Consider the following 24,970-nt stretch of genomic DNA (forward strand, 5'->3'; position numbering starts at 1 on the left):
CTAAGTTTACTCACCACAAATGCTATATCAGGTTTAGTACATTGGGCAACGTACATTAGACTCCCTATAACACTTATGTATTCCAATTGAGACACCGCTCTTCCTTCATTCTTCTTAGTTTTACACTATGATCGAATGGAGTATTAACATCTTTAACCTTGCACTACTACAAAATACCCTTTACGGGTCACTTTTTTAGGGCACTCACCTAAATGTAAGTCCTAAAAAATTTCTCCGAATTTTTTAGGACTCTAAAAACACATTTTAGGACTCGCAATGAGTATCCTAAAAACTCCAGAGAGTCCTAAAAGACCTTAATAGAAAATTTAAGTGTACAATATGAGTTGTAATTTTTAAGGGCTCACTTTGAGTGTCCTAAAAGAAGTATTAAAGGCACCCAAAGAGTGCCCTTATATATTAAGTAAAAAGGGGATAAATAAAATTTAGGGATTCGAATTGGGGCTCTAGGATTTATTTCTGATCAGCCACAAAATTGACCAAGAAGAAAAGGAAGTAGAGAGAGGCGTGCGGCTGAAGAGCTCTCATCGACGGTGAAGGATCCAGTTGGCGACGACGAAGGCTCCTACTGCAGACGGTGAAGTCAACTGGTGTGTTGTCGTCAACATGTTGGGTTCCTGCTGCATGCGTACGAAGATGGAGAAGAAGGCAGGTGTAGACGCACGGCTCCTAGGTTTTCTCGGCTCCGACAACTGTAGCAGAGGATCTCGACGGAGACACTGTTGGAGAAGGTCTCGACAACAGTTTTTTTTTTTGCTTCATTTCTTTGATAGATAATGCTTTCAATTCACCCAGTAGTGACGTTGCGATAAGGGCTCAGGCTGTACGATGAAGGTGGTTCGATGGTAGTCATTGGCATCAATGGTGCAGGTGATTTCTTCAATTGAGTTTTTGAGGTGAGTAATTTTGTTATGGATTTTTGCTTTTTACACATGTTCTGAGGAAGAGTTTCTCTGTTATAAGAATATATATATATATATAATACACTAAAAAAAGTATGATATTCATATTGATTTCTAAGAGCTAGCTTTTTCTAATTTGCAGAGAACATTATTGTCTTTTCTTTTCTTTTGGTACCAAATCAACGCACGCTTCTCTAATGTTAAGCATATATATATGCTTGGTTTTTTCAATTTTGATTGTTGTTTTTAAGGCTTATAATATTGGTTTTGATTTTGTAGGATTGTGAAATACATTAACCCGCAAAACAGAAGTAAATCTATGAAGAATATATTACTTATTGGTGCACCTAAATAGCAGAATCAATTGGTGTTAATAAAATATTAAAATTTTCATTTGATTTATTACTTTGGTTTTGTTATATGAGTATATATATATGCACTCTTGTATTCATTGGGTTCTCTTTTTATGATGCAAACCATGTGTTTGTGATAGTGGATTTTGAAGTGTGATGTGTGAAATTAATGCAAGTTTCCCTTACTGCAGTAGCTAGTGACGGCTTGGGAATGATTACATGACAGTGGCTTGCTGGGTTCATAACTTCAACGAAGGCTCAAGGAAGAAGATATAGCAGGTGGACTGGCGAGGGAACTTGAGGCGCCAGGGGCACACGATTAATTTTCTAGACCTCATAATTTTGGAGCTGAAATCATTATGGTAAATTATATATATTGATTTTGGAGTCAAATTTTATTGATTGTTGAAGCTTTATTTGACACAAATGATCATTGTGAAAATAAGTACTATTTGTGTGTCTTGAATTTGTTTGATGAAAGGTTCCTTTGAGATAAAATTATATTTAATTGTTGATCTTGTATAGTTTGAGATGTATTTAAGCATTATTGTTTAATTTAATTATTGATCATCTTTTTAGTATAAAAGATCGCACACAATCTGTTTGATAAAAGTTCTCATATGATTTTTGAATTTTATAGTATTGATTTTTATTGAATAAATGCCTATTTCTAGGACTTGAGATGATGAGAAGTAATTATATGTGATAATTCAAGAAAGCAAGATCGAAAAAAAAATTATTGATTTTGATGTGAGTATAAGATATGAATAGATTAAATGTCATATTTTGCTTGATTAAGTTTTCCATAGGAAGAATCAAATTTTCAGTATTCCTAGATCAATTGCCCTTACTTGTGCATATACATCAATATACTAAATGTTGTTTGTGTTTGAGCTTTAAATGATTGACAATTGAAGCTTCTGGAACTTACAAAAAGTATGAGACCAACTAATAGATTAGGATTTTGTTTTACTCTTTTGCCCTTTTTTTAATGTGAGAAAATGAAGAGAGAGAAAAGACTATGCTAGCAATTCTTGAGAGAAAATAATAATTTAGAATACAAATTCAGCACACTACAGTCATAAGCTCCTTTATATTTTCCTTTTGCCTTAGTAATTAAATTTTAAGGTATTATTCAATCAAATTCCATTGGCATAAAAAATTTCACAAACAAATTTTATTGCAGTGGAAAAGTTTAGTTATAGATAAATGTGGTGCTTTGGGTAGATGGTCTACAAATGATATCCTTGTTACAGTTAATATGAAAATGAGCAGTAGCATACTAGCATTCATTTCCTTTCATTTTGTTCAAAAGTGATGGCATCCACTTTCTTTTTTTTTCTTTCTGATTTTCTTCTTGTTTTTATCATGTACGGATTGGTGACAGAGAGGGTGTTCAACTCTTCGTTAAGTACTTTTTGCTAGCTGGTAATTGTAATGAGTGATAGTCTTTATAAAGTGTGTGTGATTTATAAATGCATTAGTGATTCTTTTAAAAAATATATATTGTGATTTGAAACACATGGTATAAGCTCTCTAGGAATCAATATGATTTACTATTTAAATTATATTAATGTAAAAAATTTAAAATTAAGTGTCAACATCTAGCCTTTTTTTTTTTTTTTTTGTAATGTTGATATTAATGTTTAGGTTCATATTTTGATGTCTTAAAGCATTGGATTGGTAGCTAATTGCAAGAGGTATGTTGTATTTGATTTTTTTTTAATTTATAAATCTTTTATAATTCTGAATAGAATTTGTATAACTTTAGTGGAGTTTGAATATCTTAGATATTCATTCGTAGTGAAGTAGGTTATGGGAATTCTGTGTTCTGCGGTGATAACAGAATGTTGACAACTTGCATGTCTTAGTGAAGTAGGTTCTGAGAACTCTGTGTGTTGCGGTGATATATGGATGAAAACATGTGTGTTGTTTGATTTGTTTGAATTGTTGGTGTTAATTGTGACAAATGGCTAGGCTAGTAAATTAGGGAATATGCTGTCCGATTTTTAGTAGATTTTGTATACTTAGTTTTGTTTTGTATGCTTATTTTATTTTCATAATTTGTAAATTATGGAATAATACACAATGTTGTTGTATCATGTATGATAAGTTATAAGTTGCCAATATGCATTTCTCATGAAATTTAGTTTTTGTTGGCCCTATTCTCATGTACCTTCGACCTGTGAATGCAATTCTTTCATTTTTCTTTGTATTTTTGCTATTGTTTTAACTTATCTTCTTACTCTTCTTAAGCATTTGCTAGCTGCGTAAAGTTCTTGTGCTTTATTGAAGATTACCTACAATTTTAGGGATTATATGTTGCTATGATTTGCTTATTTGATTGATTATCATTGAAATCTTTTGAGTTTTAGAAAAGTTATTGCTCTATTGTGAAGAAATTTTATGCTGAAAATTTGACTTGTTGATTTATGGTTGGGTCTTATTGATTGATTTTGTTTGATAGTGAGTTACAATATTCAAATTTTGGAGTTAGTGTTTTGGCTTGCATTCTTGAGCATAATTTGGCTTGGATTGTGCTAATGGTGTATGCTGAAATGATTGTTGAATTTCATATTTGATAAGAGGTGGTAGTGTGAAATTTATTGTTGTGTTTTATTGAAGATCAATTAAAATTTTGGGGAATATTCATATGAATAGTTTTATGATTATTGTTGAAATTTTGATGATTATTAGGATATTGATGGAGATATAGTTTTTTTTTTTTTTGCTTGAGTGCTTAATAATATTGAGTGGAAATTGTTTGGCTTTTGATGATGGAATGTGCTAGAATTTTTATGAATATGTTTTTCAAAATTTAATGGTGCCTTTTGTAATTGCACAAGAAGCTTATATATTTATATGTATATATATATATAATTATTTTTATTATTATTACTCTTATTGTGAAAATGACATTCTGCTAGCATTGGACCATAGGTAGAAACTTGAACGTTTGTGGTGATATTGATGAGGATGATTTTTTGCAAAGGGACGAAGAAGTTGCTTGAAGAATCCATTGTTACCTCAAGTTATTATTATTAGACTTCCTAGTTTTGTATTATAAATGTGAGAAGATTGATTATTTATATTTGTTCCCAAATTTATTTTTTTAGATTTGTAACTATCTCATTGAATGTACAATTTTTGTTACATTAATCTATAAATTTTCACATTTGTATATAATTGTTTCATTTAAATCGTAATTTTTTATTTAAAATAAATATAAATTATTTTTTAAAAGTTCGTGTAATGATACAACAAAGTTAGTAGTGACTACTCATGAAATTGACAGTTCGAGAAGAATGGACAATGTCATTTTTACAATTGGTTAGAGCAAAATGAAGGATGTTATAAGCTAGCATACAATACATGTTGAGAAATTTAAATTTCTTTCAAAAAAATATTTGGCATTTTTTTAGCATTTTCTTTTTAAATTTTAGAAATCTAACATATATAATACATTTCGAACACTCAATGTGATATATTTTTTAAATCAAAATGAAAAATGTAGCCGCATTTAAAAAAATAACTTTTAAGGGGCCCTAAAAACATTATTTAAAGACACTCAATGAGATCTTTTAGGACATGCATTACAAGACCTAAAAATATTCTTTTAGGACACATGAAGAGAGCCCTAAAAACTTTACTCAAGGCACTCAACGAGATTTTTTAGGACTCGCGTTGTGAGCTCTAAAAAAATTCTTTTAGGGCTTGCAACGCGAGTCTTAAAACACCTCACTTTGCACGAGCCCTAAAAACTTTTTTAGGGAGACCTAAAAAGCCTTTTTTGTAGTAGTGTTGAGATGGTTAAATTTGTTCAATACTTTCTCAACATAGTGGGCTTGTCCTAATGCAAAACCCCCCACCATGCTTCTTTACTTTGATACCAAGTATGGTGTCAACTTCTCCAAGATCTTTCATCTTGAAGGTTGATGATAGAAACCTCTTTGTTTCTTCTATCCCTTTCATGCTATCACTTAGAATAAGCATGTCGTCCACATATAAGCAAACAACGATCACATATCCCTTACAAGTTTTGGAATACAAACACTTGTCTCCATTGTTATGCCTAAACCCATTAGACATAATGGCTTGATCAAATTTCTCATGCCATTGCTTAGGAGGTTGTTTCAATCCATATAAGGATTTTACATGTCTACACACTTTATGTTCATATTTTGGTAGGACAAACCTTTCAGGTTGCTCCATATAGACCTCCTCGTTGAGGTCACCATTAAGGAATGACATTTTTACATCTATTTGATGAACATACAAGTTGTGTATAGAAGCTAAAGCGAACAAAATTCTTATAGAAGTTGTTCTTGCAACAGGCACATAGGTATCGAAATAGTCGATACCCTCTTTTTGGCTAAACCCTTTAGCTACTAATTTAGCTTTAAAAGTTTGGATAGTGCCGTCAGTGTGATATTTTCTCCTAAATACCCACTTACACCCAATCAGCTTAGACCCCAGTGGGAGGTCTACCAATTCCCAAGTGTTGTTGGAAAGAATGGAATCCATCTCATCATTGATGGCTGCTTTCCAAAATACACTATCTCTTGATTGCATAGCTTCTTTATAAGCCTTAGGATCATCCTCAACTAGAAAGTACAATAGGAATTTTCCTAATGACTTCCTCTCTATTTCCTTCTCTCATGTAGAATGGAATTCGTTGAGAATCTATCTCATCCACTACTAGATTATTAAGCCTTTGACATCTTCTAAGTTCAAAGGGTTGCTTTACATTCTTTTGAGAATTCTCCTCTTGAGAATAATTTTGGATGTAGAAGCTTGAGAATTGTTCTCATATAACAATTTCTCCTTTAGACATGTTGAAACTTGAGAATTGCTATAACATAACATGTTCTCAAAAAATTCAACTTCTCTAGATTCAATCACAATATTAGACTCTAAGTCTAATAGCCTATAAGCTTACTTTTGTTGGCATAACCAACAAAAGCACACTTTATGGCTTTTGAACCTAACTTTGTTCTATTAGGTTTGTTTTTCTTGCAATATTCAAGACACCCACACACTTTGAAGTACCCTATGTTGAGTTTTTTTCTTTCCATAACTCATATGGAGATATCTCATTTTTCTTCATCGGTATACGATTAAGAATGTGACAAGCGGTTAACAATGCTTCACCCCATAATTTGAAGTTCAACTTAGAAAACACCAACATAAAATTTATCATCTCTAAATAAGTCTTATTTTTTCTTTCGGCAACACCATTGTGTTGTGGTATATAAGGTGCGTTGCACTCATGAATTATACCATTTTCTTCACAAAATGTATTGAATTCATTAAAGAAGTACTCTCCTCATCTATCACTTCTTAGCACCTTAATCTTTATATTAAGTTGATTTTCAACTTCTAATTTATATACTTTAAAAGCATCAAAAGTTTCATCTTTATGCTTCAAAAGAAACACATAGGTATATCTACTAAAATCATCTATAAAAGTAGGAAAATACTTTTTACCACCTCTAGTTAAAACACCATTTAATTCACAAAGATCACTATGGATTAAATATAGTAAATTAGATGATATTTCTACACTAGGAAATAGTTTCTTAATCATTTTTTCCTTAACACATGTTTCACATTTACCATAGTTTTTAATATTGCATGCAATCATACCACATTTTACTACTTTTTTCATGGTTGAAAAACCTATATGAGATAGTCTAAGATGCCACAAAAATAAAGAATCATACTCAACTATATAGGCGGAATCGGCATTTTTATTGATAACATTGAAAGTTACATCATTGGTGCACAACTTAACCATACCATCACAAGAGTACCCATTTCCCAAAAATACATTGGATTTGGTAAGAATAAGTTTACAGGACTCAAAATCGGCTTTAATGCCGGGCTTGCCAAGAAAATCACCACTTACCAAGTTTCTACTCATTTCGGGAACATAAAGTACATTCCCTAATGTAACTTTCTTGCCGGAGGTGAAAAAGACTTCAATGGTACCTTTCCCAAGTACCTTGGATTTTCCCTCATTGCCCATTTGAATCTCATGGTTGCCCTTTAACTCTTCAAAGGTCTTGAACAATGATTTTTCATAGGTGACATGGACGGTGGCACATGTATCATACCACCACCCTTTCACCTTGCCTTGGACCGCATTCACCTCACTAAGGGTAGCAATCTCCTCTTGAGTTTCATTTACCTTAGGTCCTTGTTGGTCTTTTCTATGCCTACACTCTCTAGCATAGTGACCCTTTTTCCCACACACAAAGCAAGGACCTTTCTTGCCCTTAAACTTGTTTGGATTCGTTCTTGGACCCAAGGATGTCTCGTTACCCTTCTTGCCTTTCCCTTTATTTTTGGGATGTTTTGGTTGTGACACCGCATTTGCTTTGGAAGTCTCTCCGTTAGACTCCTCCACAAGTTTATCTCTACATATTGATTCCTCCTCGATTTGAATATGCTTTTGGATTTCGTCCAAAGAATACTCCTCATTTTTATGAAGGATTCTTTTCCTGTAGCTCTTCCATGTTGGTGGTAATTTAGCCACTATAGCACCAACTTGAAAGGCCTCGGGAAGTTCATTCATAAAAACTTTCAATTTGTTAACAATTATTTGCAATTCATGTATTTGAGGAAGAATAGGTTTATCACCAAAAAACTTGAAATCAAAATATTGAGATATCAAAAAAAATTTGGTACCTTCCCCTCTTCTGCTTTGAATTTTGTCTCAAGTGCATCCCATATCTTCTTTGCCGATTTGGTCTGGGTGTAGAGGTCATAGAACCTATCGGAAAGGACGTCGAGTGTATAACCCCTACAAAGGAGATTTTCCTCCTCCATCTTCCTTCTTTTCTCCTCCTCCTCGGGAGTGTCCTTGTCGAATGGCGTTGGGAGAGGTTTTAGAGTGGACTCTAGAATGTGGGCGATTTTGAGAGTGGTCAAAAGGAATCTCACCTTGTCTTACCATCTAGTGAAATTGGACCCATCAAACCTATCCAACCTCACTAGGTCTTGATTCATAATCTTTATAGTCTCAGCTTCCATTGAAACAAACAAATGGTAAGCTTTTGAATGTTAGGAAAATGTAATTTTCCTCAATGGAAATTGGTAAGAAAATACAACTCTAGACTAAATATTACAAATGAATAATTATTGATTAAATAGTGTTATAACTCTATAGCAAAAGATACATGCTAATATATAAAGAGGTAGAAGAGAATAGAAATAGATAATACAACTCTATGACAAAAAGATACAAATAAATTAGAAGTAGTAGAATGAAAATTCTAGATGAGATTAAAACTCTAAAACAAAAGATACAAATAAAAGAGTAAATAGAGAATAATAAAAGAAGATGAAAAGAAATATAATAAATGAACAAGAGCAGGAACAATAAGCAAAGAACTCTCACTCACACAACCAAAGTGAAGAGTTTTGGGAATCACCAACTTGAACAAGGTTTGAAACCTTTGTCCAAAAGCTTATTTCCCCCTAACTCAAGCACTAGGAGATCTCTCACAGATTTTGGAAATGCTTTCTGGAATAATCAAGCCTCTAGGTGTTTTCTAGCCAAGTGCTCTAATGGATAGAAAAGTTGTGTCTTACAAGTGAGCAATAGACTCTTATTTATTGAGTTTAGAGACACCCTTTGAATTTCAAATTCCACCAACTCACATGGTTGTTACCAATGATTGATTTGATGTTTATGGAATTAAAATTGAGATTTGGGAGTTATTTGGGTTTTTGGAGCTGTTCAAAAAGGTTGGAAAAAACTTGGTCAGATTTTTACCTGTGGTCGCGGCCAAGAACATTAGTGGCCGCAACCTCTAGCCTCTGTTCCCCAGGCCACGACCACCAACATCCTGTGGCCGCGGCCACTGACCAATTTTAGCACACAAAAATGTGCTATTTTTCCAAACAGTTCCAACACCCTCCCAATTGATTTTGTAAACCCCAAAACACATTATTGGGGTTAAAATCATATCTCTAACAGTCATTTCACATATGGCTTTAAGAAATTCATCTCAATATTGTGTAACAACATATCTACACAATAATGGGCAATATTTGGAAGTTACAAATTTGTGACTGAATTTTTAACACCAAATATGTTACATATTTGGATATTTCACGTATATCTAAATATTGTAACTCTCTATTATATGTTACAATATGTGACACTCTTTGTCATATTTATTTAATCTAAAATATTATATTATAAAATAATATAATATTACATTACATTACATTATATTATAAAATAATATAACATGTATTACCTTGCAAACGAACAAAAGAATCATCCATCCTATGCAATGGATAACTATACTTGACAATTACTTTATTTGGCTATCCATATACGGTACACGTTCTCACAGACTTGTCTTTCTTCTTAACAAATGGTGTTGACATATTCTGTGGTGAGAAGATCCGTCTAATCAATCCCCAAGTCGATTAACTTCTTCGACTGAACCTTTAATTCTTTCCACTCAGCTGGTGCCATTCTGCATGATGTCTCGGATACCGTAACTATCCTTGCATTAGTCCCATAGCACACTCAATCCCTAGATAGGACAACAATCCCAGCAAATCCTCGGGACACCCATCTGAAACCTCATAGGCCAATCTAGTTTCCCTCTGGTGTACCTAATATAACCCTTGTGGTATCCACCACAATAGCTAGGAATATCATGAATGCAAATGAGTCCTTTCCTTTTAAACTCATAAATCACCATCTTTTCTTACAGTCCATGGTTGTCCCTTACTTGGCAAACTAGGCGATACTCAGATTTATATCAAAGTCTCCTATAACCAGCTTAATCTATTTTCTACTAACTCTCTACTTGTAATACTCTGACCCATTTACTAGAAATTACCAATTTCCCCCAACACACACTAAAAGCTCAAGCCCCATAGCATAATAATCACATAATATGCATAAAATATCTATGCCCTACTAAGAGATATGTAGTATTAGAATCAATTAGCACAATATAAATGATCAAGAACTAGAAAGCCAACATGCCACAACTGAGGGACCAACCTCAGGCTCTGACTGCATCGAGACGGAAACTTGAGTTGGAGTCTATCTATCTGCACTCCTTGGTTCTTCCTTCTTCTATCTCAGGCAATCCTTCTTGAAGTGCCCAACTATTCAACATAGAAAACATGTCTTCGCTTGGCATCATACTAGATGGCATCTCCTGCACCTGGCGCATACTGGATAACCACTCCAGTCCTTGTTGCCGCCCTGGCGGCCACCCTGAGTACCATGACCCCTCTTGTCAGGACTAGGAGTAGCATAAATGTTAGGGGTCTTTCTTTTCTGGTCACTAGGGCCTCTACCCCTACCAGTTCCTACAAATGGAGGTACCGTTGTCTGAGCTTCGTGCCCTACAAGGATTTCACTCCATATCTCACCCCCTGCGTCCTCGATAGCAAGAGCCCTCCCTACTGCCTGAGCGTAGGTAGAAATTGTTGGGAAAACTTATATAAGATCTTGTTAATTTTCATGTAAATTTAATATTAATCAAATTAATATAAGAAATCCTAGAACATGTTTCTATAATTGAATTGAAACAGATATAATGATAAGAACACTTACATTATGCACAACAAAATGTATTAGTCCTTCCTTCAGTTTCTCTAACCCTTTAATCCTTTCTGTTGCAGGGTATCACCAAGAAACTGCACCGATCTTCAATTTTCTTCAAATACTTCCAACGTATCCTTAGAATCACCTAGACTAGTGTAATGCCCTGGTTAACCAAGACTGTTACACTGTGTGTTTAAAATAGTGCTTAACTCACTAAGCGAGTCATTTGGACATAAATGTGTAATTACAGACTAAGTCAAGGTCAGTGTTGACTGCGTTTTTAGCCAACGACGTGAGAACGTCAAATACGACAAGCCTTCAAGAGAAATAAAAACGACACAGACGGTTTAAACAAGAAAAGTAAATAACACAGGAGATTTTTATAGTGGTTCAGCCCCGATTGTCGGTAATAGCCTAATCCACTTAGAGTTATGATTTATAGATCTGTACTCAAGATCAGATGGACTGAGATTAATGGGGTCCTACTAGCTAAGTAGGCATATGCCCATAATCTTTTTGGGGTCTTGTTAGTCAAATAGGGCATAGGCCCAAGCCTACAAACATACACATTCATAACATATTCATAACATATCATATTTCATAACATAACACATAAGATAACATAAGCAATAAACATATAGATCCTATCCTATTTTCCTTACCAAAGCTACCGGGATATGTGGACTGAGTTGGGACTTTTTGGAACACTCCTAAAACCATAATGAACAAGAGTGAGTCTAAAGAAGGAAAAGAGATGAAATGAAAGGGATGGAAAGACTAAACCTTTGAAAAACATGCTTACCGAAACTTATGTGCTCAAGAGCTTAGATTTCCTACCCAAAATAATAATGAGGTTAGGAAACTGAGTAGAAGGCTATGAGAAAGAAAATAACATAAAACAATGAGCTAGAGTTTTGGTTTAGCTCAAAGACCAATCTACACCACAACCAAAATACTATAGAATCTCACTTCCCAAAGTGTTTGATAAGCTTATGATGTTTAAGCTTATGATTTCCCCAACCCAGTGTTTAACTCTCACACTCTCCTAGCACTTGCAGCTTCTGAACTTAGAGTAAAAGGTGAATAATGGCTGGGTACTAGGTCCTATTTATAGAGTTTGGGAATGAAAGTATCTTGATTTTACTTGAATAAAAATAATGGCTTTTTAGGTGAAAATCATTTGAATAATCGTTCAGCAGAGGCTGAAGACTCGTTCAAAAGATGCTGGACTTATGAAGGAGTTTGAATGGCTGAAGGAAAAAGAATTCAAAAGTGTTTGAAAACATGCTGGTGGAGGCGTTATATCGCCCCCTATAGGCGATATATCGCCTGGACCACTGTTCCCGAGGCAACCGTGCATCGATTCGTGTTTTCCGTATCTACGTGCTGCGATATATCGCCCCCTATAGCTGCGATATATCGGCATACGCTGAATATTTAAACACGAAATTACACAATTTTAGCTAAGTTTGAATGGGGTAAACAACCTTGACTAAGCCCTCAACGTATTCAAAACTGTTGACTGACCCTATAACATTCAAACTTTACTCCGTATTAAATTTAATCCTAAAAAATACTTAATCCTTAATCACCATTCATAACATGTGCTTAAAATCCTATTGGTTGATATCTAAACCTTATAGTATAATAAATATAATCCTTAATATCAGTCACATTAATCAAACCTTAGGTTAACTTAATATTCTTAAACTATAGATTAAACTTAGAAAATCTATAAGTACTACTATGAGTGTCCAAATAATTCCTGGTCTGAACCAAAAATCCACTGTTACAAAGATAATGCTATAAATACTATCATACTATTATCTATCTTAGATAAGTAAAGTTCTTGGACTCTACAGACATGCACTTCTCTCCTCTAACATGGCACTCTCCTCTAGCATGCCATGTTCCTCCTTGGACCAATCCCCTTGGCTTCTCCTCGGACCAAGGTAGTCCGAGGCAACCTCCTTGGCACCTCACCTTGGACAACATTGAGGCAACCTCCTTGGCACCTCACCTTGGACAACATTGAGGCAACCTCCTCCATGACATCTCACCTTGGACAAGTTCAAGGCATTCTCCTTTAGCATCTCCCAAACATGTCCGATCGAACATTGTATAGGCTCTCCTTATCAAAATCTAAGTCTCCATCCTCTTGCATGAGACTCCTCCTCCTTAGCTACTTACCTTGGACACGTTCGAGCCAACACTTAGGAAACCTTGGGAGGCTTGTCTCCTACACACCCTTGGGGTCTCTGAGGACCACATCCTCCTTGGGGTCTCCTAAGACCACTTTCTCCTTGGGTCTCCTAAGACCACTTTCTCCTTGGGGTCTCCTAAGACCACTCCCCTTAGCTCTCCTAGAATGCATTCTCCTTAGCCTCCTAGGATGCATTCTCCAATTTTTGGGTATAACAGTCAGGTATTAAAAAGTTTGGTCAACAAAATGATTATTTTTCATTAAAAATATTATATTTATACACGGGATCCCAAAAATTGGTTATAGACTGATAAAAGACAAATGAAATACAAATTAGTCATCCTAAGCGACAAAACAAGGTTCAACCCTAGCTCCTCCCAGGCTACCCTGACTGTGGCAGTCGAGCAGGCTGCATATGTACACACCGCCCCTGAAGCTCTCCAAATCAAGGCTAGTACAACTTCCCTTTCCCTTTCCTGCACCGCATAGCATCCATGAGCCAAGGCTCAGCAAGAAAACTTAATCCACATGCACAAATGAACAACATTACATATGTAGTAAAGTCAGATCAATCAAGTCAATAATAGTAGCACATAAGCAATAAGCTAGGCCAAAATAAACAGTTAATGAAACATGTAATTCAATCTCAGCATTTAGTACACTTACTTAAGTGTTAGCACCCTTAGGCTGAGACCTCTAGTTATTTAGCTGATCCTGGCTCGCTTAGGCCGGACTGCGTTCCGCAAGCCTAACATTATCCCTGGTTCCCTTAGGCCAGACTTTCTGATAAAATATAACAGATAAATAGATTACGAAACACGCAACTAAAAATAGCATGAACAAACATGCCTGTCCAGATATTCTCAGATACAGATATATTTACAATCTCACACATATTCATTTACAGGGGATCATAGCCCCATTCACAACCCTGGTGCAATTTTCTTACCTCGAATTCTGAGCAGAAGATGTAGAGCGGTCCCGAGGACAATCCTCAATCCCGAGCCTTAATGGTAACCTAGTCGCAACGAATCAATAATAACAATCCATCAAGCCCTAAACCAAATAAGAACTTCAAAATATTATTCTAGCCTCCAAGACCTCGAATCCTACTAAACTGGGTAGTAGGATCCTTCTTGAGCCCTTAAATTTGGGTTCCCGGCCTTAAAACCCTAGATTGGAATAACCCATTATTTGCGCCACGGTGTCACCAATTAGAGTCCCGACGCCCCAACAATTAGGGATGTGGCCCTTTCCAAGTCAGAGAGTATTCCTAGGCATTTCCCCGCACACGAGTCAATGCGCGCCCTTCCCAAAGCCGCGACGCTAAGGCGATTCAGTGAACACCCTCGGGGTTCTAAGTTCATACTGGCCGCGATGCTCAAGAACGGCACGGCGGTGTGACCACGCGAACCAAAATTTTCCAGCACTTCTCCTGCGTTTTCCCCGAGCTAAAATCAACAAAATTCAATTTAAACATATAGTATAGCTAGAATTGAGTCCAGGACTCAAAAAAACACACCCTAAATAGTACAAGCAACCTGAAATCCATATCAAATTCTTAACCCAATTCAAAACGAAGCTAGAACTAAACTCAGCCAAAACCTAGCTTAATGACAAAAATTCACAAAGAAAATTCAGAATGTAAAGCTTACCTCAATAGAAATTCGATCTCTAAATTTAACCCCAATAATCCTAGCCTCCACCGTCTTCAATTCCTAAGAAAATTCTTCAAAGTGTCAAGAGCTCCCCAAGGGCTAAAGGTAGAGAGAGATGCACGAGAGAGAGAGCGAGAGTTGGAGAGAGTGTTTTCCTTCTGCCTTTGCTTGCCTCAGCTTCTACTAAAGTCTAGAGCCCAAAACCAAGTCTATCTCTTCGCACCAAAATCACCAAGTGCCTTTTATCTAAGAGTTCCCCCTTCAAAGCCCTCAAGGGTATAATAGTCATTAGTCGCATTTCTTGCTAATCCTGAAATTGCACTATAAATCCTCGATTAATCCCAACATACCCAATTAATCACCAAATAACTATCTGTTACCCGATAAATCCTGAATACTCACTAAGTTTCCCAAAATAACCCTAGGCTCACCCCGAGCCGAGTATTTAACCCCATTGTGACTATTCCGCTAATCCTCTCACTCGGATCGCCTCAGACCATGCATCTCAAATATATCTCCATAATGTTGTAATCTCACTCATAAAGCATATATATTACAAATATACCCTCAACGGGTCAAAAATTACAAACTTGCTCTAATTTACAGAAATGGGCCCACATGCATATTTAATACACATAAACATGCATAACTATTCACATTACCATATAAATCATCTATACCTTATAATTATGCATATATTCCATTAATTCCACATATAAATCCTATTATGCCCTCCAGGCATAGTAATCAAGGCACTTAGCCTTAATAACAAATTCGGGACGTTACAGCTATCTCCTCCTTATCAAAATTTCATCCTCAAAATTTATTCAAACATCTCAGGATACTAATCCCGCAAACCTGACTATAACTTCGAAGTCTAGTCCTTCACCTTACTATTCCTTGTAACTCCCTCACTAGAGTGACAGTCTTATTATGTAAGGCTTTTTCTCTTCTATCTGGAATTTCCACTGACCTTTCCTTGCAGAGTAAATCCCACTGACATTCCAGGGTCTCTTCACCCAATTAGGGGTAGTATCCGACCCCTCTTTCCTTAACATTGGAACTAGTAAAACCTTATGAGCCTTCACCCATGTTGGGGTAAGGCTAATTGACTCCTGGCCTAATCCTCGTTAGGATATCACAAGTATATCAAATCTAGAGTCAAAACTCCTCTTTCTTTCCAAGACTATCTTATCTTTTTAGTCCACAATACTCGGAGAAATTTGAAGTCTCCTGTCTTGGAACTCCACATTTCCATATTTAAATTTCCGAACTCTTACGTTCTTTCAATACAGCAGACTCTCCTACCCTAACAATTCTTAATCACCTCATTGGTCCTCCAGACCAATTCTGATCCAAAATACTTCTTGTTCCTCATCACAATTATCGGAATGAGTACTTCTCGTTCCCTGTCTCACTATATCTTATTCAGAATCATTCTAGCCATTGACCGACATTCATAATTATGACAATACAATCAAGGGAACGTGCTTACCTCAATGTCTCAAAAAATTACACATTCGAGGTAAAACTCTTAAAGTTTGGGTCGTTCCTTCAGGTTGCCAGTCAGTCTGAAGGTAACTAATAATTCTAAATCTCAATCTTATACTCATTGCCCCCTACGACCCTTTTCAAAACTTGGGAAATAAAGGGTCTCAATCCGACTATCAATTTCTGTGTCTCGCGGAGACATATGGTCTCCTTTCGCACATACGCATTCTTGTGATACTCATTTACACGAACCAAAGTGTGCTAACCCAATCTATTGGGTCACAACTTTTTGTATCCACTCATCTTACTTGAAATATAAGGTAATCCACCCTTACGGTCCATAACTATAACCCTTTGTACTAACTCCAGGATACCCTAGAGTCATAATAGCCTTTCTGGCTTCTGATTATCATCTCCCACTGCTCACCATCAATCACATATTCTATTCCAAATCTGTTCATTACCTTATCTAACTTTACTGTAGTCTATGGCGAATCATACAACTGGCACGGACTTTTCCCACTAAAGGTGTCAGCCCCCACACTAGTTTTCTTTGAGTAATAAGGATTCCAATGTGGGTCCATCGGTAGTTCTCACTAGCACCCTTTTCTCATGGTCAACTCTCTCTAATGGGTGACAAAATTCTTTAACTGTCATGCTAGTGTACACACCTCTTTCCCATAAGTGTTGTCACCTCACTCTAACCGTGTCAATCTGGCACTATTGTCAACTTAACACCCCGTGTAGAACATCTATGTTCTTATCCCTTCATCTACCTTGAAGCACAACAATCACCTTTTCAATCTACACACGGGAGCACCCTAGTCCTTAACGCACTGCACTATAATTTCACATTTAAGCAAGGACAGTGTCCATCACATATATATTCTAATACAAAAGTGTGCCAAATAACCTTTATTCTAACTTCTGAAAATCCGGTACAAGACTATCTATTCAGACAAACTTTAGGTTCTTACGTTACTTTAGCCAAGGTATGACTGTCCTCGAAGATGCTTCAAGTAGTAGTTGATGTATCTTACTGGTCTTAAAGTGCTTCTGTTGGGGTTTTATGCCCTAATTAAAACCCAATTTCTTTGTAATCTCATTTTATTGTCAATAAAAGAAAATAAATTATTTTTTGACATGTTCAATCACTTTGCTCACATGTTTTATTTTCATGATTATTTATTTAATATAAACTTCTATTAAATCCCAATCATATAGCTAATCATATTCATAGTGACGTAATCACAGTGGAATATAAATATGATTATATGTTAAAAAATAAACTAGTCCTAAGATTAGTCAGTGCACATGATTTACACTGACTTGCCAATCTACGATATGATCTACTTACACATCGCAATGTTATGTTCTTTCCAGAAAATTAGCAAAGTAGATAAGATTGGATGTATTTGTTACATCGGAATGGACAAATATTGACACTAGAAATGATAAGTAAACATACTGTTATTATCTATTCTAGTCATATCATATAGTTGACCATAGGTCAATTCAATCTCAATTCTGAGTGGTTAGTATTCTAACTAATTGTATTATTTGAGTTCTTTGACTTTTTCGTTACCAGCTTACCCTACGTACTAGCCCATACTTACATCTTGAGAACTCGGTAGTATAATTTAGTGTGAGTGTTAATCATAGATATGAACATCTATAGCTTCTGATGAAGAAGTGAAACGATGGTTTCCTTCTAGTTTGGTTCAAAGTGCTAAATGATAGAGATCTCATTTCAGTAATTCATATTAGTTTACTAATATATCATTTACAAGGAACTAAGTGTTTTAAGGATAAAATACAATGAGGGGTAGAACGGTATTTTAGTCCTATCTCATTGTAGACCGTCTATAGAGGATTGAGTGACAATTATGGTTGTAACAATGGATAATTAATAATGTATCTATATTGCTTATAGAGCGTTCTATGAATTCAAAAGTTAAATTCTGAGTATTTAGTGGAGTCACAAGGAATTAATAAGTTAGTGAATTTATTTGTTAAATTTATGATAACTTATTGGAGCTTGATTTCAAAGGCCCATGGTCCCCACTGTACCTTGGATAAAATCATCTAGATAGTCTCAATTAATTGATTTAATTATCAATTAGAATTATTAAAGTTGACCAGGTCAATTTTGGATAGTTTCATAAAGTTATGTAATTTAGAGAAGAAAAGAGAAATTGGGGCAGATTTATTAATTAAGATGAATTGGTATCTAAATTAATAAATAAGTTTAAATCAATGTTCAAATTATAAATAATTAATTTGATAAAGGATTTAACTAATTATTTAATTAATTAATCAATAGAAAATAATACATGCATTTATTTTAAGTCCAATGGGCTTATAATTAAAAGAGAAATTTCACGGGCCTATGGCCTATGATAATTTTGACCTAGGGCTGATTATTTGCTATTATTATATTGATTTTTTAATTAAATAAATGAAATAATTGAGTCTATGAAATGAATGCTAAGTGAGAGATTAAAACATATGACATACACACTTGTTTCCGAGAAGATCAGAAGATCTAGTAGGTTTTAGATTCTCTGTACGACAAAAGTCCTTTTCTAAGCCTCAATATTATTTTCTCTTCCTCTCTCGGTATCTATCACATGCGTTGAGAATTGCCCACCCTAATCTAGGTGATTCTATTGATACTTTGGAAGACTGTGAAGAAATTTGAAGAACGATTCAGTTTCTTGGTGATACCTTGCAACAAAAAGGATACAAGGGTTAGAGAAATGAAAGGAATGACGCTTCTGTTGCGTATAATGTAAGTGTTCTTATCATTATCTCTATATGAATTCAATTTGAGAAACATGTTCTAGGTTTTCTTATATCAAATTTTTTAATATAAGATTTACATGAGAATAAACAAGATCCTGTATAAGTTTTCCAACCACTTCTCACCCTTAAGGCGTTCCTTTAGCAATTTCCTTACGGTTTCCATCTTAATTACCTCATACATGATCTCATCACTTCCCATAACGCGACCTTGAATATCCTCTAGAGAAATTGACACTTATCCCCTCTGGAACCTTACATGTAACCTTGCTTCCTTAGCCTTTGTACTATCTATGAAGTTGTTATTCGCATTCTGCAGCTAGCTGGGAATAGTTTGAAACTTCCTCGATCAATCCGAATATGACTTTTTCATACCCAACCTGTACCCTCTGTTTGTCGAACTTACCTGGGCCGCTAAAGCATTGGTCAGTTTTAAGAACCTTCACTGATAATCCATCACATCATACTTGGCACAAGAAGAAATTCTTGAAATGTCTCCTTCCTCGAGCCTCAGCTGGTAATAACCAGATCGAGGGTCAATTCTTGAGAGCATTGTTTAACCCTCACAACCAGCAATGAATCCTTCATTCTTAGCAATAGATACCTATTCTTAACAGTTAGTTTATTTGGCTATCGATATGCAGTAGTCCTTCTCACTGACCTGGCCTTCTTCCTGACCAATGGTATTGACGTGTCCCATGATGAGATGCTCCGTTTAATCAACCCTCAAGTCAAACACTTCTTCAACTGAACCTTTAATCCTTTGTTCTTCGCTAGTATCATTCCTAATGGTGTCCCATATACTAGTTCTATCCCTGCCTAAATCATGAAGCGTACTCAATTCCTTGACACGACCACGATCCCAACAAATCCTTACGAACCCATCTGAAACCTTACTGGCCGATCCAGTCTTCATCTAGTCTAATTGATATAACCCTAGTGGTACCCTCCTCACTAGCTAGGCATCCCGTAACCGCAACCGGGTCGTTTCCTTTTTAAACTTAGTAGTTACCATCGTTCTTACAGTCCATGGTTGTCCCTTATTTGGAAAACTAATCTACACTCAGGATTGTATCAAAATGCTCATATAACCAGCTCGATCAATTATTACCGCTAACCTTCCACCAATAATATTTTGACCTGTCTCCTAAAATTACCAATTTCCCTAGGTAGACACTAAAATCTCAAGCCCCATGGGGTGACAACCACATAGCATGTGCCACATATCAATTTCTCTTCTAACAGGTATGTAGCGCCACACTTAAACAACTCATTTTATAAAAAATAACAAGAACTAGAAAGCCAACCGGTCGCCTCCCAGGGTCTAGCCTCGGGCTCTGACTTTATCAAGATAGCCACTCAAACTGGATTCAAGCCATCCATACTTCTTGGTCCTCCCTCCTTTAATCCCGGGAAAATTCTTCTTAAGGTACCTAACCATTCCATATAGAAAGCATTCCTTCATTCGATGTTTTCCCAGATGGCGTCTCCTGCACCTGGTGCATACTGGATAACTTCTCCATGCCTCATTGCTGCCCTGGCGGTCACCCTGAATACCATGACCCCTCCTGTCAGGGTCGAGAGTAGTAGAACTATCAAGGATCTTTCTTTTTTGGTTATTGAACCTCCGCCCTACCTGATCTCATAATTGGGGATACCATTGCCTGAGCTTCTTGCCCTACGACATTCTCACTCCATGTCTCATCTCTTGCGTCCTCTATAGCAAGGGCCCTCCCTATTGCTCGAGCGTAGGTAACAATCTCATATATTGGAGCGATCCTAATGCTCTGGGCCATCCAAAAGTTCAATGCTCGAGCGAATCTGTAACGACCCAACTATTCTAGACCTTGGACCATTAATAACTACTATACTAATCTTAAGAAAACGTACATATGAAAACACCATAACTTTCTTTAAAACTGTAAAGTAAAGGTTTAAATACATAAAAATCTCACTTAGGATATGGGATCCCATTGTTTTGAAAATAAAACAAAACATAACTTAAACAAATTGATTACAAAATTAAGTGCAGAAAAATAATACATAGAAATCATAACTAAAAGACTTAAAAACTTCATCCTCTAATTGAACGCGCAACCCACCGATTCCATCCAGCCTCAATACACATCCCCAAGCTGCCAAGAATCTTCCCGCCGCCATAACTATTTTCCTCCACATATAAAACATAAATGGGTGAGCCTAATGCCCAGCAAGGAAAATCTACTACAAGCATGAAACATATATATATATATATATACACATAAACTATAAACTATAAACTATGATCATATAACTATATAAATACAACATCTATTATAATGGCCATCATACTTCTTGGGACTTGCTAGCTAAGAAATCATATGCCCATAAATTTATGGGTCTAGTTATCTAAACAAGTCATATAAATTTATGGGGCTGTTATCTAAACAATCATATGCCCAAAGAATCTACTATTGTGGTTTGTTATCTAAACAAGTTATATATTTGTTATCTAAAAAAATTATGCGATTGTTATCTAAACAATTCATATACTAGAAACATATCATAAACATATATTAATAACATAAAAGCATACAAATCTACCCTATTTTCCTTACCGAAAACCGGAATATGAGAACAAGATCGGAACTTTGGAACACTCCTAAAAACCATAATAGAGAGGTGAGTATACTAAGAAAAAGAGATGAAAAGAACAAACTACACCATCGAAAAGATACTTACCAACAAGAATCTTACGTTCAAGATCTTAGATGCCTAACCAAAAATAGAGAAGATTGAGTTAGGATTTGAGTAGAGAGAAACTATAAGAACTTAAGGAAACAATACAGAAATGAACTAGAATTTGGAATACTTTTAATGCTTCTATGACCGAACTATACCTTAAAACTGAAATATACTATGAACCTTACTTCCCAAGTGTTTGATAAGCTTATAATGATCAAGATTATAACCCCAACCCAAGTGTTTAACACTCTTCAGTAATCCTAGCAGCTTGTAGGCTCTGAACTCAGCTTGATGAATTAAGAAATGGCTAGGTACTAGGTCCTATTTATAGAGTTCAAGAATGAAAAGATCTTCGTTTAACTTGAATAAAATAATGGCTTTTTAATTGAAAAACATTTGAATACTCGTTCAGCAGAGGCTGAAGACTCGGTCAGAAAGATTCTGGACTTATCAAGAGGTTAAAGATTAAAATGAGCTCGGTTTCAAAATTGTTTGAAAAGCAGGCATCACAACCGATATATCGCCTATACTGATGCTCCCGAGGCTCTTCGAGGTGGTCGTTCGAAGCTACGTGTTTTTCGTATCCCCGTATGGCGATATATTGCCTCTAGAGCTGCGATATATCAGCATACGCTGAAATATTATACACGTAATTACACATTTTTAGCCTAATTTGAATTTAGTATACAGCGTTGACTGAGTCCTTTAATGATTTCAAAGCTGCTGGCAGACCCTAGGATTTTCAAATATTACTCTTAATAAACTTATTCCTCAAAATACTTAATTTCTCATTAAACCTACACATGACAAGTGTTAATATCTTATTGGGCCTATCTAAACCTTATAGTATAATAAATATCATCTTCATAATCAGTCATATTAATCAAACCTTAGGTTATAATTAATATTCTTAAACTATAGGTTAAACTTATAAAATCTACAAGTGTGACTATGAGTGTCCAACTAAGTCCCAGCTTGATCCAAAATCCACAGTAATAAACATACTACAACTATTACTAGCTACTACTACTACTATCTAACTAGCTAAGTAAAGTTCTTGGACTCTACAAAATCGTTCCTTCTGGGCCACATCTATTGGTATCGAATCAAAAGTGGATTTAGCCAACCCATCAAATTTATTGACATACTCTATCATTATCTTACTATCCTGAACCCAGTTCATAAACCCATTGGTCTTTCCAGTTCAAATTGCGTCACAGTAGTCTCTTTCATCAAACAACTGTCTGAATTTCTCCCAACCCATCATGACAACATTCTGGGTTTGCAATCCCACTTCCCACCACATTTAGGCATTCTCTTGCAACAAGTACATAGCACAGGCCACTCTATCATCGCCTATTACTTCCATATAGTCAAGGATGGAGCTAATCATGCCCATCCAATGTTCAGCTTTGAACGGATCCAAGCCCCCCTTGAAGACTAGAGGATAATGCTTTTGGAATCTTTCATACAATAATTTCCATCTATTTCCACCCTCAAGTTGAACCGTAACTGGTGGCATTGCCATCAAAATATACGGAGCAGCGTTCCCTAACGGAACCCGCTGCCTCAACCACCTAATCTCCTCAACCTGATTGTGCAGTCTTGCTTGCATGCTAGCAAACACTTGTTGCCAATTACCTAGGCAGATGGAGGGTTCTAACCCGTCTACAATCAGCAACCCCCATACTGACAATACCAGGTCCAGTTGACTTCCTTGAATACATAATTTCTGAATCTTTCTGCAGTCAACGACTTAATCTAATAGTCATGATACACCTATCTAGAATTATTCCATGAGCAGGCCAAATAACATGGTAGCCACACACACAATATACATATCAAAACACAAATCTATATTGTTCATGCATCATTTATTAAATCCTATTTCCACCAAATATGTTTATACACATCATGCTCTCCATTCTAGCATACAGATAAGGCACACATGTTCAATTTAAACAATTAACCACATAATCAAGTCATTAGATACCAAATCATGAGTCGACTTATCTTTAGCAGCGAGTGTACTTGCCCAGCCAATCTTAAGGAACCCTTAAACATAGAACACTCTAATAACAAGTTGTAATGCCCTGGTTGACCAAGACTGTTACATTGTGTTTATAGTGCTTAACTCGATAAACGAGTCATTTGGACTTAAATGTGTAATTAGAGATTAAGTCAAGGTCAGGTCAGGTATTAAAAATTTTGGTCAACAAAGAGATTATTTTTCATTAAAAATATTAAGTTTATACACGGGATCCCAAAAATCGGTTACAAACTGATAAAAGACAAATGAACTACAAATTAGCCATCCTAAGCAACAAAACAGAGTTCAACCCTAGTTCCTCCAAGGCTATCCCGGCCATGGCAGTAGAGTAGGCTACATATGTACACACTACCACTGAAGCTCTCCAACTCATGGCTGGTCCGGCTTCCCTTTCCCTTACCTACACCACATAGCACCAGTGAGCCAAGGCTCAGCAAGAAAACTTATTCCACATGCACAAATGAACAACATTACATATGCAGTAAACTCAGACCGATCAAGTCAATAATAGCAGCACATAAGACACAACCTAGGCGATAATAAACAGTTTAATCCAACATGTAATTCAATCTCAGCAATCAGTACAGTTAGTTAAGTGTCTGCACCCTTAGGCCAAGCCCTCTAGTTATTTAGCTGACCCTGACTCGCTTAGGCTGGGCTGCGTTCCGCACACCTAACATCAGCCCCGGCTCCCTGAGGTAGGACTTTCAGATAAAATATAATAGATAAATAGATTGTTGAACAAGAAATGAAAAACAACACGAACAAACATGCCTATCCAGATTTTCTCAAACACACACACATATATTCATTTACAGGGGGTCTCAGCCCCATTGATAACCTGTGTGCAATTTTCTTACCTCGAATCCCGAGCTGGAGATGTAGAGCGGTCCCTAACACCATCCTCAATCACGAGCCTTAACGGTAACCTAGTCACAATGCATCAATAATAACAATCCATCAATCCCTAAACAAAATAAGAACTTCATAATTTATTCTAGCCTCCAAGACCTCGAATCCTACTAAACCGGGTAGTAGGATCCTTCCCGAGCCCTTAAATTTGGGTTCCCGGGCTTAAAACCCTTGATTGTCCATAACCCTCTATTTGCGCCGCGACACCAGCAATTAGAGCGGCGACGCCCCAACAATTAGGGACGCGACCCTCTCCAAGTCAGAGAGTTTT

General features: G+C 36.0%; 1 long non-coding RNA gene across 2 annotated transcripts; it reads left to right on the forward strand.

Moving 5' to 3' along the window:
* Nucleotides 1-444: 444 nt before the first annotated feature.
* LOC133801362 (uncharacterized) lies at nucleotides 445-4,459 on the forward strand. 2 transcript variants are annotated; one of them, XR_009876851.1, is made up of 4 exons: nucleotides 445-914; nucleotides 1,465-1,635; nucleotides 2,924-2,973; nucleotides 4,214-4,459. It is a non-coding gene; the product is annotated as an uncharacterized LOC133801362 (long non-coding RNA). The 2 variants fall into 2 exon arrangements; XR_009876850.1 differs by lacking the exon at nucleotides 2,924-2,973.
* Nucleotides 4,460-24,970: the final 20,511 nt, after the last annotated feature.

The sequence above is a fragment of the Humulus lupulus genome, chromosome 1 (assembly GCF_963169125.1).
Source record: "Humulus lupulus chromosome 1, drHumLupu1.1, whole genome shotgun sequence".
Taxonomy (NCBI): Eukaryota; Viridiplantae; Streptophyta; class Magnoliopsida; order Rosales; family Cannabaceae; genus Humulus; species Humulus lupulus.